The sequence below is a fragment of the Adiantum capillus-veneris genome, chromosome 17, assembly GCF_014529385.1.
Source record: "Adiantum capillus-veneris isolate H3 chromosome 17, ASM1452938v2, whole genome shotgun sequence".
NCBI classification, from domain to species: domain Eukaryota; kingdom Viridiplantae; phylum Streptophyta; class Polypodiopsida; order Polypodiales; family Pteridaceae; genus Adiantum; species Adiantum capillus-veneris.
Window position 1 is genome coordinate 95,193,125 of NC_140947.1, and position 17,193 is coordinate 95,210,317.

The window sequence follows — 17,193 nt, forward strand, 5'->3', positions numbered from 1 at the left end:
GCTATGCCATTTTTTTTCAATCAGCCAGGTTTTGTTACTATTATGGTAATTTGTCAGTGTCTGGTATACAATGAGATACAAGGCCCTTTCATTGTCTATTTAGAGAGGGATTTATACCATTGGCTAGAGTCATGAGATATCAAGAGCACAGATGCCTCGGGTTGTTTTTGCTAGAGCTACACAGACACATGGAGAGTCTCTTGAGGAGATGAAGCAAAGGGAGAAATTTCTAGAGGGAGATCATTTTAGAGTAGAGACTCAACAGCAATATGAGCATGCTTCACAACAGACTTCATAGCCCACCTATACCAGATGTATATTAGTTGATAGAGCCATTGAGCTCGGGAAATCTAGATGGCCACGTCTACTTGGGCGACCATGACATCAATGGAGGCTCCATCATAGGATCAAAATTAGGTTCTAGTACTACATGAGAGACGCCCAGTGAGACTATTTACAGAGGTGGACATTGACAAATCTCTTCAGCATCCCATGCAATACTTTCTCGGACAATATCGTATGCCAGTCATTTTCATGCATCATTGATGATTTTAGTCTTTCATTTTACTTCATTTACTCTTATGTTATTTTTAAATTTTTACCTAGACATTGGATTAGATCCACCAAGATTGTATCAGTTTGGTGTCATAGATATAGGTCATTTTAGCCTTTTTGAAGGCGTTTAATATAACATTTCATTTCATGCCTCTCTCTCACACATCTTCACACCAACTTGAGATTGAGACTAGTGATACCAACAACTAACAGGATATTCCACCTATGCCGTATAGAGCTAGAAATGAAGATGCATTATATATATCAGTACACAATGTATTACTGCTATAGTGCTCACTTCCACTGTCTATTGAGAGAAGGCTTCGGACCCTTCTCCAGAGTCATGAGCTATCAGGACCAGAGATGTCTTATATTTTATCTACTTGAGCTACAAAGACACAGAGATAGTTTACTGAGGAGATACAAAGAGAGACAATCCCAGAGATAGATAACTGATTTCTTCACACTAGACACTAAACAAATAGAGGAGCAGCCACCACGAAAAATCTCAATTCACACTCACACCCATGGTACTTGCATTGTATTTGAGCTAGGGACATCAAGACACCCATGAATGAGGAGAGGAGCTTTGCAACATCAATGCCAACTATAGAGAGGATTTGAGCCATACTCTCTCAAAATCTAGAGTACAAATGAGGATGGATTCATCACCCATTGTATCTCTCTCTTGTATTGGACACCCATTGTATCAGTGATCACACATACCCCACACAATTCCAGCTAGTAACACTAGATTCAATTTAGTATCTCTTTTTTTTGTACTCAGACATGGTATCAGATTCATCGATCTATAAGAGATTGGTCTCATAGGTCATTAACGTCTTTTGAAGACGTTAATATATCATTTCATTTCATTTCATCTCTCTCTCTCTCTCTCACACACACACACACACACACACACACACACACACATTTAGAGGAGAGGAGCTTCACAACATTGACAGATACTACAACAAAGAATTTGAGCCATACTATCTCGACATCCAAAGTACAGACGAGGATGGATTCATCACCCATTGTATCTCTCTGTTGTATTTGGCACCCATTGTATCATTGATCACACATACTCCACACAGCTCCCGCTAGTATGTGTTCTTTTATAATCAAACATGGTATCATATTCACCAATTTGTAAAAAACTGGTCTCATTGGTCGGTTTGGCCTTTTTGAAGACGTTAATATATCATTTCATCTCATTTCTGTGTGTGTGTGTGTGTGTGTGTGTGTGTGTGTGTGTGTACCTGGGAGCCCTCCTTCGGAAGAGGGGGACGCTCAAGGGGAAGGGTGATGGTGGCGCGAAGATGTAGAAACATCAAAAGTGGAAGAGGGGAATGGGATGTCTGCTCCTTTTGCTTCTTGCTGCTCCGCAAAATGTCGTGGGAGCAAAAATGACTCTCACAACAAATTGGGGATTTTTCTTGAATTTTTTTGCGTTGCTTATGCGATGCAATACAATTTGTAGGCGTCGCTATGCGCATTCCAAAATGCAATGCACAATTAGAGCCGCACTTAGTGTCGCTTTTAGCAACACTATATTTATTTTTTTGCGCAAAAATATTGGCGTCACTTAAGCGATGCTTGTATGTTTCCTATGCGTCCCTGCTTACAAAGCGCTGTTGCAATGAAAGTGGCCCGCCTTCAAGGAAGAGCTACAAAGTATATGGCTAGGCTTGGAAATGGATGGGGTTAACCTGTTTGAGCTTTGAATTTTATCTTAGAATATGTGGCTAGTATACTTGGTGAACTACAACCTTCCACCATGGTTGGGGACAATTACTCTTGTCTCTAATTGCGCCAGAGAAGTACACAGTTTATCTTATAGTATGTGGCTGGTCTACCTAGTGAACTACAACCGTCCATCATGGTTGGGGACAGTTACTCTTGTCTCTAATTGTTCCTGAGAAGTACAAAGTATGGCCGGTCTACCTAGTGAACTACAACCTTCCACCATGGTTGGGGACAATTACTCTTGTCTCTAATTGTGCCGGAGAAGTACAAAGTAAAAACGGTCATTTTGGATGATGCCAAACCATGGAAAATTCCCCTTGAATAAGGTGATTAAAATGAGGTGGAAGTCCAAGCTGTAGAGGAAAATACTAAGGAACAGATGGACACGATTCCAACAGGAGAAGATAGGGATGAGGATGAATTGGAGTCAATTAATTAACTTTAATTTTTTGAAAAAAATTGTTGGAAAAGATCAAGTGATCATTGGCTTTACAATAATGGCAATGCATCTTCTTTTTGCCCTTATCACCAGAATTTCCAGACGAATTGCTGCCAGCAGAAGCATTAGGAACATAATTTTTGCCACTCGCAGCAAAACCATAAGAAGTGGCTGCATTACTATTACCACCCTTTCTTTGAGAAGCATAAAAGCCTGTTCAAGTGCACGCTGCCTAGTCCTGTTTTTTCTAGAAAGTGACTCTTGCAACAGCAATGTGCATAATGCATCAAACATGACAACTTCAGGGTTTCCTTGGGTCATCAGTCTCCAAGTACTAGCAAAAGTCTGGTAGGAATCTGGTAAGGCATTGAGGTGGTCCAGGGCGGGCAACAATAAGAGCAACCTCTAGACACCCTTCAAGGCTCCCTTGCTGCTCAATGGGGCTGGGGCACAACACAACACAAACCAAAACAACAAACCCACAGCCAAATCCCAACTACACAAGGGGCACCACCTAGTTTAAGAGCGAACTAGGACGCAAAAGAGGAGAATCGTTAGAGCAACCCACAAACAAGCAAGGAATTTACACTAACCCTAACACCAATGGAACACTCTCACACACTAAAACACGAGAGAGAGAGAGAGAGAGAGAGAGAGAGAGAGAGAGAGAGAGAGAGAGAGAGAGAGAGAGAGAGAGAGAGAGAGAGAGAGAGAGAGATAGTGCTCGGGCTGCTTTGAAACGTATCGGCAATGATCAAGCAAACACAACTATATATTTAAGAAAGAGAGAGAAAGGGGGAGGGGGTGCTTGTTGCATTAATACCTTCTTACAAATCTGTCATGACAAATCAAAGTGAAATTAGTATTTTTTCCACATAGCTTGCGTAAATTTCACCACAACACATCACAAGAAAAGCCACCCCAATCACTGTCTTAAAGCCAAGGGAGTCCTCTCCACCCTGTTGCCCTCTTACAGTATGTGGGATTTATGGCTAGATTGATGACAACAACAGAGACAAGCTATCAAGAACTTAACAAAAAACACCAAGACACTTACGCATCATTGTTGTCCATTACTTCACGTTGGAAGGGAGACAAAATATCCAAGCTTAGTCCAAATCCACCCTCCTTGATTCAGCAAATGTTGGGCTTACACTAGTAGGAGAAATGATAGATTTCCTACTCTCAATTGAATGATCACTCTCTCTCTTACAATGGCATAGAGTTTCCTTGCTAATCCCCTATTACAACACATGCACATGCATAAGACAATGAGCTTCCACTCAAGAGCTCCTTCTAGAGAGGTTGAGCTTGGCTTCTCAAGCTATAGCATAGTGCTCTTGCTTATGGCTCCCCTCTTTTTGTGCCAGCTACACCCTCCTTTTATAGCAATTTTGAAGGCTAGGGTTACTCCTCTAACCATGGTTGGGTTAGATTTTCAGCAATTTATCTAATTTCTTGTGCTTGGAATTATCAAGAAGTTGGTGGGGAAAGAGAGAGGAGAGAAATGGAGGTGATAGGACTTTTCATAGTGGGTTAGTGTTAGTAGAGTTAGTATTAATTTACAAATGGAATTGGATATTTACAATGGGAGTATCCATGTAGGATACAAATAAGGAAGAAAAACTCTTAAGAGGTAAGAAAAGGTGGATTTCTTACAAGGTTGATGCTCCAAGTGTCTTGAGTAGGGCCAATTTTGACGCTTGTTGACGGTCCACTAGCTTTGACGGTACATTTTTTCTCCACTCTTGACCTTCCTTGAGAGACAAGTTAATTGAAGCTGAGTAATCAACCACCATGATGCTGTCTTTTAAGAGAAGAGGCTGAATTTTGTGGTGTTTTCTATAGATATGGGTAATTTGGAGGAGGAAAAATGAGACTAGGTGGTCAATTTTGGAATGGAATTGTGTGTGGGAGGTATGAGTTCACCATGGTTTCTCTTATTCTTCAAGGTTGAGGAGAAGGTGAGTAGAGTGCAGAGAGGAGGGGTGAGAGAGGTGGGGATGATGAGTGGAGAAGTGTGTGTGAAAGAGGAAAATGATAAAGTGGAAGAGAGAGTGTGGCTGCATAGCATGGGAAAACTGGGGTCCACTAATAAAATCATAGCTCAAAAAAATATGAAAAAATTTGAGGCAAAATTTCAGCCCACGAGCTACAACTTTTGTTTGTATCACCTTTTCAAATTCGGAGAGCAAGTGAACTTTAAAAATTCAGCAAAACCGACCGTTTTTTTCCACTGCACAAGGTCCTTGTGGGGTCCTTCTTTGGATGATTCTTTTGAATACCTTCAAGAGTGAGCCCTCCATAGTGCATGTATGCATGCCACCTACCCTTGACCTTATTTGGTAGGTCTATAATTGAAGATATTGTTGAGATTATGATATAAGTGAATAGTACAACTAAGAAAATCAAATATTGAGGGGTCTAAGAAATATGTACATGTCAAATATAAATAATATAAGTGGAAAAAAATATAAAGGGGTCAAAAGAAATCTCTCTCATTATGAGGCTACCATAAAAAGATAAATATTTTTGGTGTTCTAATTTGTTAGAAAAAACAAAATAGATGTAGGAAGGGAAAAATCACAATAGTGAAAAAATATACACATAAATAAAACTAGTTTTTTTGGATTTTTGTTGGGGTGGAGTTACACCAAATATAAGAGAAGCTTACATGAAAATATTTCTATATGGAATAAAGAGTATGAAAAATGGTAAGAAAAAATTGTGGTAATGGTGAGGCAATGTACAGAGCATAAATAACACACACCTAGGTAGAAATATTTAAATAAATACCAAAATAATTATGAAAAAATCTTTTATTTAGGCCCTATATACAAAGAAATATTTACATACTCATGGGCCATAATATACTTATATTTTTTATTTTTTTTTGGCTCAACTAGCCCAATGCCTAGCTAATTGAGGGTTTTTTATTTCAGTAAGGAGATATGGGAAAAGTCCCGTGACTCACGCACGCCTATGTACAGTGAAATGGTAGGGATAGCCACAGTGTTTGGGTGATTTTGGTAGGGTGAGGTAACTCACTGTGGCAATTACAAAGAGCCGAAAAACGGCTATCATTAGCCCTCCCCCTGGATGATGATATATTCATGTACCATCATAGAGCATCTTTTCCAAAGACAGTGCTTCAGAGTCCTTGACGAGATCTTTATTGTTTGGCCCCTTAGAATTTTGGCTAGAGTTACACTCATGCTTCATGTAACAATACTTACATGAGATCTCCTTCATTGATGCCTTTGTCCTTCAGTTTCTTGTCAATCTTCTCCTTTGTCTGTGTGGATTTCCTCTTATAGCACTCGTATGCTGCTTCTCTTTTCCACTCAAGCTCAGCTAAGGTAAGAAGTCGATCCATCCATGCTTCTTGATCATCTTGTGCTGATTTTCCATGAAGTCGCATTGTTGGAATGTTTAGCTCAATTGGATGTAAAGCCTTATGACCATAGACCAAGTGAAATGGTGTGAACTCCGTGGCTTCCCTATATGTGGTTCGATACGCCCACAAGGCACCATCCAAGAAGTCATCCCACAACTTTGTCTTGTTTTTCACCATCTTTCTAATGATGCCTGCAATGACACCATTAGCTTTTTCTACCAAACCATTTGATTGGGGATAGTAGGGTGTACTGTGACGATGTAGAATGTGAAGTTCTTCACAGACTTCTGTGAGCAATCCCTTTCTAAACCCTGGACCATTATCAGAAACAATCTCCAAAGGTGTGCCAAATCTACAACAAATGTGAGTGTAGACGAATTTGCTCACTGTCTTCTCATTTACCTTTGCCACACTTTGTGCTTCCACCCACCTAGTCATATAGTCTACAGCCACTAGAATGTAGAGTTTACCATTTTTTGTCCTAGGCAGAGGACCCATAACATCAATGCCCCACTTTTTAAAGGGTCCATTTGCAAGAACGATTTTCCTTGGACCATAAACCAATCTTCTATTCCCATTTACTTGACAATTGTGACAACTTTTACACCAATGTTGGACATCCACATGCAGACTTGGCCAAACATACCCCGCAAGCAAAATCTTCTTCACAGTTAATTATTGGGCAAAATGACCACCACATGCTTCTTCATGCAAACCTTTTAGAATGGCTGGAATTTCCTCAATAGTTGGTACTCTTCTGCATACTTTTTCCCTCCCTCTTTGATAGAGGGAGCCTTCTAGGAAGAGATATGCACTTGCCTTCTTCATGAGTCTCCTCTTCTGAGCCTTCGTGAAGTCTTGTGGAAACTCGCCCTCCAAAATGTAGCTAATAATGGGAGCCAATGACTCCAATCCTTGGTACCTCGGTTGCTTCATAGCAGTCGCCACCATGATGACCTGCACTTCTTTCTCAACACATGTAACTACTTGCTGTGCAAGTAAATCGGCATCTTCATTCTGTTTCCTAGGAATATGATATAGTTGCACTTCTTCAAATTGATTAAACAATCTACGAATGGCATGAACTTTTGTCCGTAAGCTTTCATTCTTGCATGCCCAAATGCCTAAAATCTGTTTAACAATGAGAAGTGCATCTCCCTTTACCATGAGGCGTTGTATCCCTTGGCCAATGCACATCTTCAAACCATGAAGTAGTGTGTCGTATTCTGCTTCATTGTTGCTAGTTGAACCTGGTAGATTGACCTTCTCTTTCATGACCACCTCTCCACTTGGGTTGAGCAACACTAGCCCTCCCCCTGCTTTCCCTGTGGCTCGTCGAAAAGCTCCATCAAAGAACAGGGTAAAAGCATTGGGAATACTTTTTGGTGGTGGCAATGGTAGGGTCTTTACTTGAGGCACCTTAATTTCCTTCTCATGTATCCTATAAGTGAGAATCCCTGCCAATTGTGCACGCACACTATCTTCTACCTTGAAAGAGTATTGGAACTCTTGCAACTCCATAATCCACTTTGAGATCCTAGTACTAAGATTCATTTGAGATGACACCCAAGGGAACAAATTTTCTGCAGTGAGAATTACAAAAGGTTTTGGTAGCACGTAGGATCTAAACTTTCTCACCGCAAACATGAGAGAAAGCATCATGAGTTCTGCTTCTGTGTAGTCTCTCTTCAAAGCATTCATGACCCTACTAGCAAAGTAGATGGGTCGCATCCTTGTACTGTGGGGTTCTTGTTGTAGCAACACAGCACCAATTGTTTCCCTTCCAACACTAGAGCTAACAAAGAATGTGTACTCCCAACAAGGAGGCATGAGTGTTGGTAGCTCTGAAAAAATGACTTTAATGTTACAAAAATACTCTTCAAGCTCATCAGACCATGCAAATTCTACTTGTTGTGTCAACTTTTCCAAAGGATGAAGCAACTCCGAAGCTAAGTGAATAAAGTGTGACATATACTTCACTTTTTGAATGAATGATATGACCTCTTTGAGATTCTTGGGTGAGGGGAGCTCAATAAGAGCCTTTGCCTTTGAAGGATCCACCTCAATGCCTTTATAGGAAACCTTGTGACCAAGCAAGATCTTTTCATCCTCAGCTATGTGACACTTGTCGGGGTTGAGTTGACCTCCCATGTCATAGAGCTTCTTTAAACCTTCTTCTACCCTTTGTAGATGCAATGATTTTGAGCTATAAATGCAGAAATCATCAATGAACACCCTAATTGACTTTCCAAAGAATGCTTGAAACACCATGTTCATGAAACGGTGGAATGTTGCAGGAGCATTTGTCAGACTAAATGGCATGACTCTAAAAGCATAACAACCCCAAGGAGTGATAAAGGTTGTTTTCAACTGATCTTCCAATGTGATACCTATTTGAAAGTAGCCTAAGTAGCCATCACACACAGTCTACTTCTCATGACCAGCTACCTCATTTTGTATCTCATCTTGAAATGGGAGGGGAAAGTGATCTCTTTTTGTTGCCTCATTGAGTGGACGGTAATCCACACACACCCTCCACTTCCCGTTTTTCTTAGGAGTGACAACAACAGGAGAGACCCACTCTGAATTCTCCACTGGATAAATGAAACCTGCTGCTAGAAGCTTTCTTACCTCCTTGAGAAAAGCCTGCTCCTTGATGACTCCTAGCCTTCGTAGCTTCTGAGCCTTAGGTGTGGCCTCTAGCTACAACTCAATTTTGTGTTGAACAGCATCTACTCCACGCACATCGGTGTAGTCTTTAGCAAAACGCCTAGGAAACTTCCTTAGCACACATTTGAACTCCTCTCTTTCATCCTTTGTAAGTGTTGTTGATAGAATACCTTCCAGCATCCCTTCATCTTGAACACCTTCGTTCTCTTGAGGACCTAACTCCTCCAAGCCTTGACAAGAGGTCTCTTGGTTGCTTGGCTTAAACCTTACCCCCATGACTTCGATGGAAGACTCCTCTTCAGTAATGCTGCCGCTACTTTCTTCTTCTGAAGTGCTATCGGTCCAACCTTCTTCCGTCTCACTTTGAGATGATTCTTCATGGAGCTCCTCTTGGCGTTGCTCCTTCATGTCAAAGACAACCTTCTTGTGATTGTCATTCCTGCAAATTAGCTTTCCACTCTCCCAATCCTGCAAAGCTCGCATTTTCATTAGCCATGGTCTTCCTAGGATAAATGGGTAACCATTTCCCTTGGTAGACATGACATAGAAATCCACTGCCTTCTTAATGCCAAAGACCTCTACAAAGACATTTTTACAAATGCCTACACACCTAGCCTTGCTATTGTTTGCCATCTTGACTTTGATTTCAGGTGTCTCATGGATGTGCATGCCTAGTCTTTGCATGAGTCCCTCTGTCATGATGCAAATTTGTGCACCCCCATCCACTAGACCTTTCCTAACCAATCTTCCTTTGATGTAACAGTCTAGCACCGGTGTAATGTCCTCATTCATTTCAGCTTGTGCAATTTTTACAACAGGCACACTCTCTTTTACCTTTCTCCTAGTGCTAACTGCCCTTGTTAAATCCCTCCTAACTTGTGGACATAATGCCAGAAACTGAGGCCATGAGATATCAGGACCCTTACCTCGCATGTCTTCCAACAGGTTGTATGGAGCCATACCATGTCCAAGAGGGAAGTCTTGGAGATTGATACGACGTCGAGTCCTCTTAGCTTCCTTGGTCTCCTTTGCCTTCTTGCCTTGTCCATGGTCACTCCGTGATGTGACACCCTCTTTCTCTTTACCTTTTCCTCGGCCACGCTTAATGCCATTTGCTTCTATGTCAACCTCATTTGAGTTTGTCACCTCTACCACATGCACATTTGGATCTGGCAAAGGTGGAACTCCTTCTACCCCTTGTGGAGGTGGTCTTGGTCCATTTGGCCTTTGTAGAAGCCTTGGTTGTTGACCAGTTCCTTCACCTGCATTCATCACTAGGTAATTCAATTTAGGTCTCCCTAGCTCCCCACGGGGCCAAGGACAATTATACATCCCATGTCCAGACTCTCCGCAATTCCAACATTGCAAGACTCTCCTAGGTCGTGGCTCTCTCTCTTCTGACTTCTTTGCTCGTCCCTTTGGACCTACAGGTTGTGCAAGGTGAATTGACAGGCTGCTTAAAGATTCATTTAACTTCTCAATTACTTCCGACGTTACCTCAGGAAGCTCCCTAGATGTTGATGCTTGTGACTTACCTTTGGGTCTAAGACCTTCTATTGGAACTTCTCCCCTTAAGCACTTGAGTTTCCTATATTTCTCAGCAGCCCTAGTTTCAGTTGCATCAAAGGTAGCAGGTGCACCCGCCTCAACTTTTACCTTAAGGTCAGGAAAGAGTCCGGCTATGAACCTCTCCTTCTTTAAAAATTCTGCACCATCACCAGGGTTAGCAACATTTCGTATCCATAGAGCCCAAAGACGTAGAAACTCTTGCTTGTATAAGTAGTAGTCATCTAAGTCTTTTTGCTTATGAGAAACAATGTCTTGCCATAGTTTTTGAGTGTTTTGGGGATCAAAGAAGTATCTCTTAAAACGATTCAAAACTTCTGTGTAATTCCCCTTAACTTCCTCAGGCAAAGAGTCAAACCAAGTGCTAGCATCTTTCCTAAGGACCACCTCAAACATTTCTACACGTTCTTGATCAGTTATTATCCTCTTGATACGGCAAGACATCTTGAAATTCGCTAAAAATAATTCTGCATCCTCTCCAGGCTCTCCAAAGAAAAGAGGATACCTAGACATTTGGCGTTGGCTTTCCATTGAATTGATTTCAAAGTGACGTGTTTTTGTTTTTTCTTTCTTTAAAAGATTTACACAATAATATTTTCTAAATTGCAATCTATTCTACAACAAAATAAAAATATTCACATCAAATGACCTATGATAATCAATAAGAGGTAGAATGAGAGGGTTTGGTGACGCGAGAATTTCTCCTACTCTTTGGGCACCAAACATGAATACCATACGTTGTTGAAAATGGATTTTTCTACTAATTGCAATGTTTACTCTAATGTGTGGAGTGAAATGAAAGGGAAAAACCTGTATTCCTGGGCCATTATCCATGGCCTATGCATGTCCTAATGCTTAAAATAACACAAAAATATAGACGTCCAAGCTAATATCGTACCTAATGAGAGGCAAAATAAAAGGATTTACCGAAGTGTTTATCTCGGCTAACCTAAGAGGACCTAAAATCCTACGAATTACTCGCTGAAATTGCAACTTCGTACTAACAATTATGTGTACCTTTTGCCTTGCAATGGGAATGAAGGGATCATACAAATTCTCGCGATTCATGCAAGCTACTTGATTATGCTAAAGGTTGAGCCTTCACAAAGCATACACAAGCTGGTCCTCCGTGGGGACACCAATTTGAGGCGGTCCGGGGCGGGCAACAAGAAGAGCAATCTCTAGACACCCTTCAAGGCTCCCGTGCTGCTCAATGGGGCTGGGGCACAACACAACACAAACCAAAACAACAAACCCACAGCCAAATCCCAACTACACAAGGGGCACCACCTAGTTTAAGAGCGAACTAGGACGCAAAAGAGGAGAATCATTAGAGCAACCCACAAACAAGCAAGGAATTTACACTAACCCTAACACCAATGGAACACTCTCACACACTAAAACACGAGAGAGAGAGAGAGAGAGAGAGAGAGAGAGAGAGATAGTGCTCGGGCTGCTTTGAAACGTATCGGCAGAAAGAGAGATTATTGAAGAAACTATATATTGAAGAAAGAGAGAGAAAGGGGGGGGGGTGCTTGTTGCATTAATACCTTCTTACAAATCTGTCATGACAAATCAAAGTGAAATTAGTATTTGTTCAACATAGCTTGCTTAAATTTCACCACAACACATCACAAGAAAATCCACCCCAATCACTGTCTTAAAGCCAGGGGAGTCCTCTCCACCCCGTCGCCCTCTTACAGTATGTGGGATTTATGGCTAGATTGATGACAACACCAGAGACAAGCTATCAAGAACTTAACAAAAAACACCAAGACACTTACGCATCATTGTTGTCCATTACTTCACGTTGGAAGGGAGACAAAATATCCAAGCTTAGTCCAAATCCACCCTCCTTGATTCAGCAAATGTCGGGCTTACACTAGTAGGAGAAATGATAGATTTCCTACTCTCAATTGAATGATCACTCTCTCTCTTACAATGGCATAGAGTTTCCTTGCTAATCCCCTATTACAACACATGCACATGCATAAGACAATGAGCTTCCACTCAAGAGCTCCTTCTAGAGAGGTTGAGCTTGGCTTCTCAAGCTATAGCATAGTGCTCTTGCTTATGGCTCCCCTCTTTTTGTGCCAGCTACACCCTCCTTTTATAGCAATTTTGAAGGCTAGGGTTACTCCTCTAACCATGGTTGGGTTAGATTTTCAGCAATTTATCTAATTTCTTGTGCTTGGAATTATCAAGAAGTTGGTGGGGAAAGAGAGAGGAGAGAAATGGAGGTGATAGGACTTTTCATAGTGGGTTAGTGTTAGTAGAGTTAGTATTAATTTACAAATGGAATTGGATATTTACAATGGGAGTATCCATGTAGGATACAAATAAGGAAGAAAAACTCTTAAGAGGTAAGAAAAGGTGGATTTCTTACAAGGTTGATGCTCCAAGTGTCTTGAGTAGGGCCAATTTTGACGCTTGTTGACGGTCCACTAGCTTTGACGGTACATTTTTTCTCCACTCTTGACCTTCCTTGAGAGACAAGTTAATTGAAGCTGAGTAATCAACCACCATGATGCTGTCTTTTAAGAGAAGAGGCTGAATTTTGTGGTTTTTTTGATAGATATGGGTAATTTGGAGGAGGAAAAATGAGACTAGGTGGTCAATTTTGGAATGGAATTGTGTGTGGGAGGTATGAGTTCACCATGGTTTCTCTTATTCTTCAAGGTTGAGGAGAAGGTGAGTAGAGTGCAGAGAGGAGGGGTGAGAGAGGTGGGGATGATGAGTGGAGAAGTGTGTGTGAAAGAGGAAAATGATAAAGTGGAAGAGAGAGTGTGGCTGCATAGCATGGGAAAACTGGGGTCCACTAATAAAATCATAGCTCAAAAAAATATGAAAAAATTTGAGGCAAAAGTTCAGCCCACGAGCTACAACTTTTGTTTGTATCACCTTTTCAAATTCGGAGAGCAAGTGAACTTTAAAAATTCAGCAAAACCGACCGTTTTTTTCCACTGCACAAGGTCCTTGTGGGGTCCTTCTTTGGATGATTCTTTTGAATACCTCCAAGAGTGAGCCCTCCATAGTGCATGTATGCATGCCACCTACCCTTGACCTTATTTGGTAGGTCTATAATTGAAGATATTGTTGAGATTATGATATAAGTGAATAGTACAACTAAGAAAATCAAATATTGAGGGGTCTAAAAAATATGCACATGTCAAATATAAATAATATAAGTGGAAAAAAATATAAAGGGGTCAAAAAAAATCTCTCTCATTATGAGGCTACCATAAAAAGATAAATATTTTTGGTGTTCTAATTTGTTAGAAAAAAACAAAATAGATGTAGGAAGGGAAAAATCACAATAGTGAAAAAATATACACATAAATAAAACTAGTTTTTTTGGATTTTTGTTGGGGTGGAGTTACACCAAATATAAGAGAAGCTTACATGAAAATATTTCTATATGGAATAAAGAGTATGAAAAATGGTAAGAAAAAATTGTGGTAATGGTGAGGCAATGTACAGAGCATAAATAACACACACCTAGGTAGAAATATTTAAATAAATACCAAAATAATTATGAAAAAATATTTTATTTAGGCCCTATATACAAAGAAATATTTACATACGCATGGGCCATAATATACTTATATTTTTTATTTTTTTTGGCTCAACTAGCCCAATGCCTAGCTAATTGAGGGTTTTTTATTTCAGTAAGGAGATATGGGAAAAGTCCCGTGACTCACGCACGCCTATGTACAGTGAAATGGTAGGGATAGCCACAGTGTTTGGGTGATTTTGGTAGGGTGAGGTAACTCACTGTGGCAATTACAAAGAGCTGAAAAACGGCTATCAGCATCAAGAACAGTCTGCACAAGGGAACTGTCTGAAATGACTTCACGTGCAGAAATAAGATGCTCATTGATATCCTTGACACTAGCAAGGAAAGTATCCATATCATCTTCCTCATGCATAATCTTCGCCTCCAGCTCTTTACGCAACAAAGCAATTTTAGCCTCATTGCGGCTTGCATAAAGACCTGCTAGAATATCCCAAGCCTTTTTTGTAGATTTTACTGAACAGATGTGAGGAACAATGGTGCGCTTCACAGACAACACAATCAATGCATGAGCCTGTTCATCCTTAACATCCCAACGAGCTTGTTCTACCGTAGGCAAAACAACTCTAACAATTGCAGTCCTTGCAGCAAGACCTGCAACATCCTCAACATCGCCTACATCCTCAGAACCAGGACGTACATCAATGCCCTGCACAATGTTCCAGACACCCTTTGACATAAGAACATGTTGCATCATATAAGCCCACATAGGGTAGTTGTCCCCATCCAACCTGTCCTCAGCAGCAAACATCTTGAACACATCTCTGTTGTTGTTGTTAGCCATGGTAAATGCTACACCTGATGTGAAAACTGCCCGAAAATAGGAGAAACATAGTGGGAACAACCTGCGCTATATAGCACAAACTGTAGAAGACTATAAGACACGTGTTATGCACAAAACGGCACTGATAGAAATTTTGCACAAAATGACAAAATAGCCTATGCAGTACTGCCTGTAGTGGAAACGGAGGCCTAAATGAGCCCAAATCCAAATTCTGAGTAGACCTGCGAACGCTTGCCAAAGCTCACTGAAATCGGAGAAAGTGAGCAGGCGTGTGCTGGAGCAGTTGGCGACTAAGCCCGGGAGGACGTGACCTGCTCTGATACCAATTGTTGGAATTAGGGTTGCAGAGAAACGCACACAGCTTGGAGAAGATGAAGGAAGCTCAAGGCACACAATAGAGAGTGTGTTACTTAGTGTGCAATGGAATGATAGATAGCCCTAGAGTGATGGGAGTATATACAATGCACGGGGATAACAACCTCCTAAAGAGGGAAAAAATGCCCCGGCGATCCTAGTGTGTTTACACACATCACTACCACAAGTATATGGTAACATATATTTGAAAGTAGGGAAATCTGAGGGAAGTCTCATAGTCCCATCTGTACTTGCATTCTTTTCTCCCCAGTTCGTAAGTCTTGCTAAATCTGGTGTTTGAAATATGTGTTGTATGCAGGGTGCCAACAAAAAATATAGAAGCATCTTATGAGGGATCTGTTCACTCTCATATCTTCATAACGAGGTGTTTTACATTTTGGACATGATTTTCATTTTTGTATTCATTTCTATACAAAATACAATCATTGGGACATGCGTGTATGGTGTTGTAATCGAGTCCAAGTTTACTCAACGTCTGTTTCACTTCATCTCTTGATGTAGGAAGGGTGTTGTTTGAGGGTAAAAACTTTGGAGATAGTAGCGTGCAACATTTCGAGCAAAGACCACATACAAATTAAGTATTAAAACATTAAAAAATATTGCAATAAACATTGACAATAGAGAAGACATTTACTTTAATAATGCAAAAATGAATGCATTACTCCAAGCATAAGATTTTGGAGGTTCAGAATAAGAAAACTTTCACTTAACTGTGACAAGTTTTCTCCTTTGTAGATTTTCTCTAGCGCCTCTACTCTAAGAAATTTTTTGTTATTACATGCTTCACTTTCTTCGTACCAATCATGAATAAAATCATCCATGCCATCATCATCATCAAAAAACATCGTTCTCTTTGTCAAAATACAAGCCATATAGTTTCTTTAATCTCTCATAGCTGTTTGGATCACTTTTACAAAAGAGTTTCATGCACTCAATTGACATATGTGAGATGCCATGAGAAGGTAGATGCACATAATTTTTAACACCATAATCTGGAACCTATCACATAGACACAATTATAAGCATTTTATACACAAAAATAAAATAATAGTAGCACATACTTAGCATTTAAAATAGAAACAAATTGATTAAGAAAAAAACTCAATATTATCGAACATAGATGTGTAAATTTTAAAAATTTGATACATAATCCACAATTGCACGTTTCTTGTATACACTTTTACATATTCAATCTGGAGGTGGAGGTTCTCTTTCTGGGCTACAAATTCCGTAGTTCACTAATAGTTGATCACTGACACGTAATGATCTAACAACATTTACAATAATGTATCTTGGAACATCTTTGCTCATGTACTTTGGTTCATGTCCATTTTTGCATTCCACAAATGTGCAATTGTTTCTTGCATTTCTTCCCCGACTACTGTTAATTAAGCCGGCTATGTTTCCATGTGTGTATGGTCTACCATCTACATAAAGTCTTGGAGTTTCTACATGGGTAATGTCTCTATCTGAAAGGGATGATTCATTGAGACACAAACCATAAGTGGTCATGCTATGGATGTAGCATGCCAATTGATGCCAAGGGACCCATACATATATAGGCCCACAAAATCACATAAGGGTCATCTCTGAATGTGGTGGTACTTGTAGATTTGTGCATAAATATACCAAGTCCTATTGAGATGTAGAGAGAGAGAGAGAGACAAGACAAGACAAGAGACACACCATGTACGCTCCTAAAGACTGATTCATATTGAGGACAAGATACAAATATATAGGTGAGACCAAGTTAAGTAGAGTGAGCCATATATAGCTCCAACGCCCCTATACAATGTAAAAATATGAACTAGTGATGATGATGTGAAAGTGAATTGTGCATCTATGTACAAATATACAAGTGACTCAAAGATCACAATGTGCAGATGTGGAGTGTGCATAGTGCATGGTACCTATAGGATTACAATGTCATATGTACAAAGCTATTACAATAGCAAAGAAGCTAATCTAGAAAGAGTGAGGCCGAAGCAACTCCAAGCTCCGAGCGCAAGAGGATGAAACGTGACTCGTTGAGGCATTTGATCAGATTGTCTTCAATCATCTGGTCACTTGGAGAGTGTTCAACC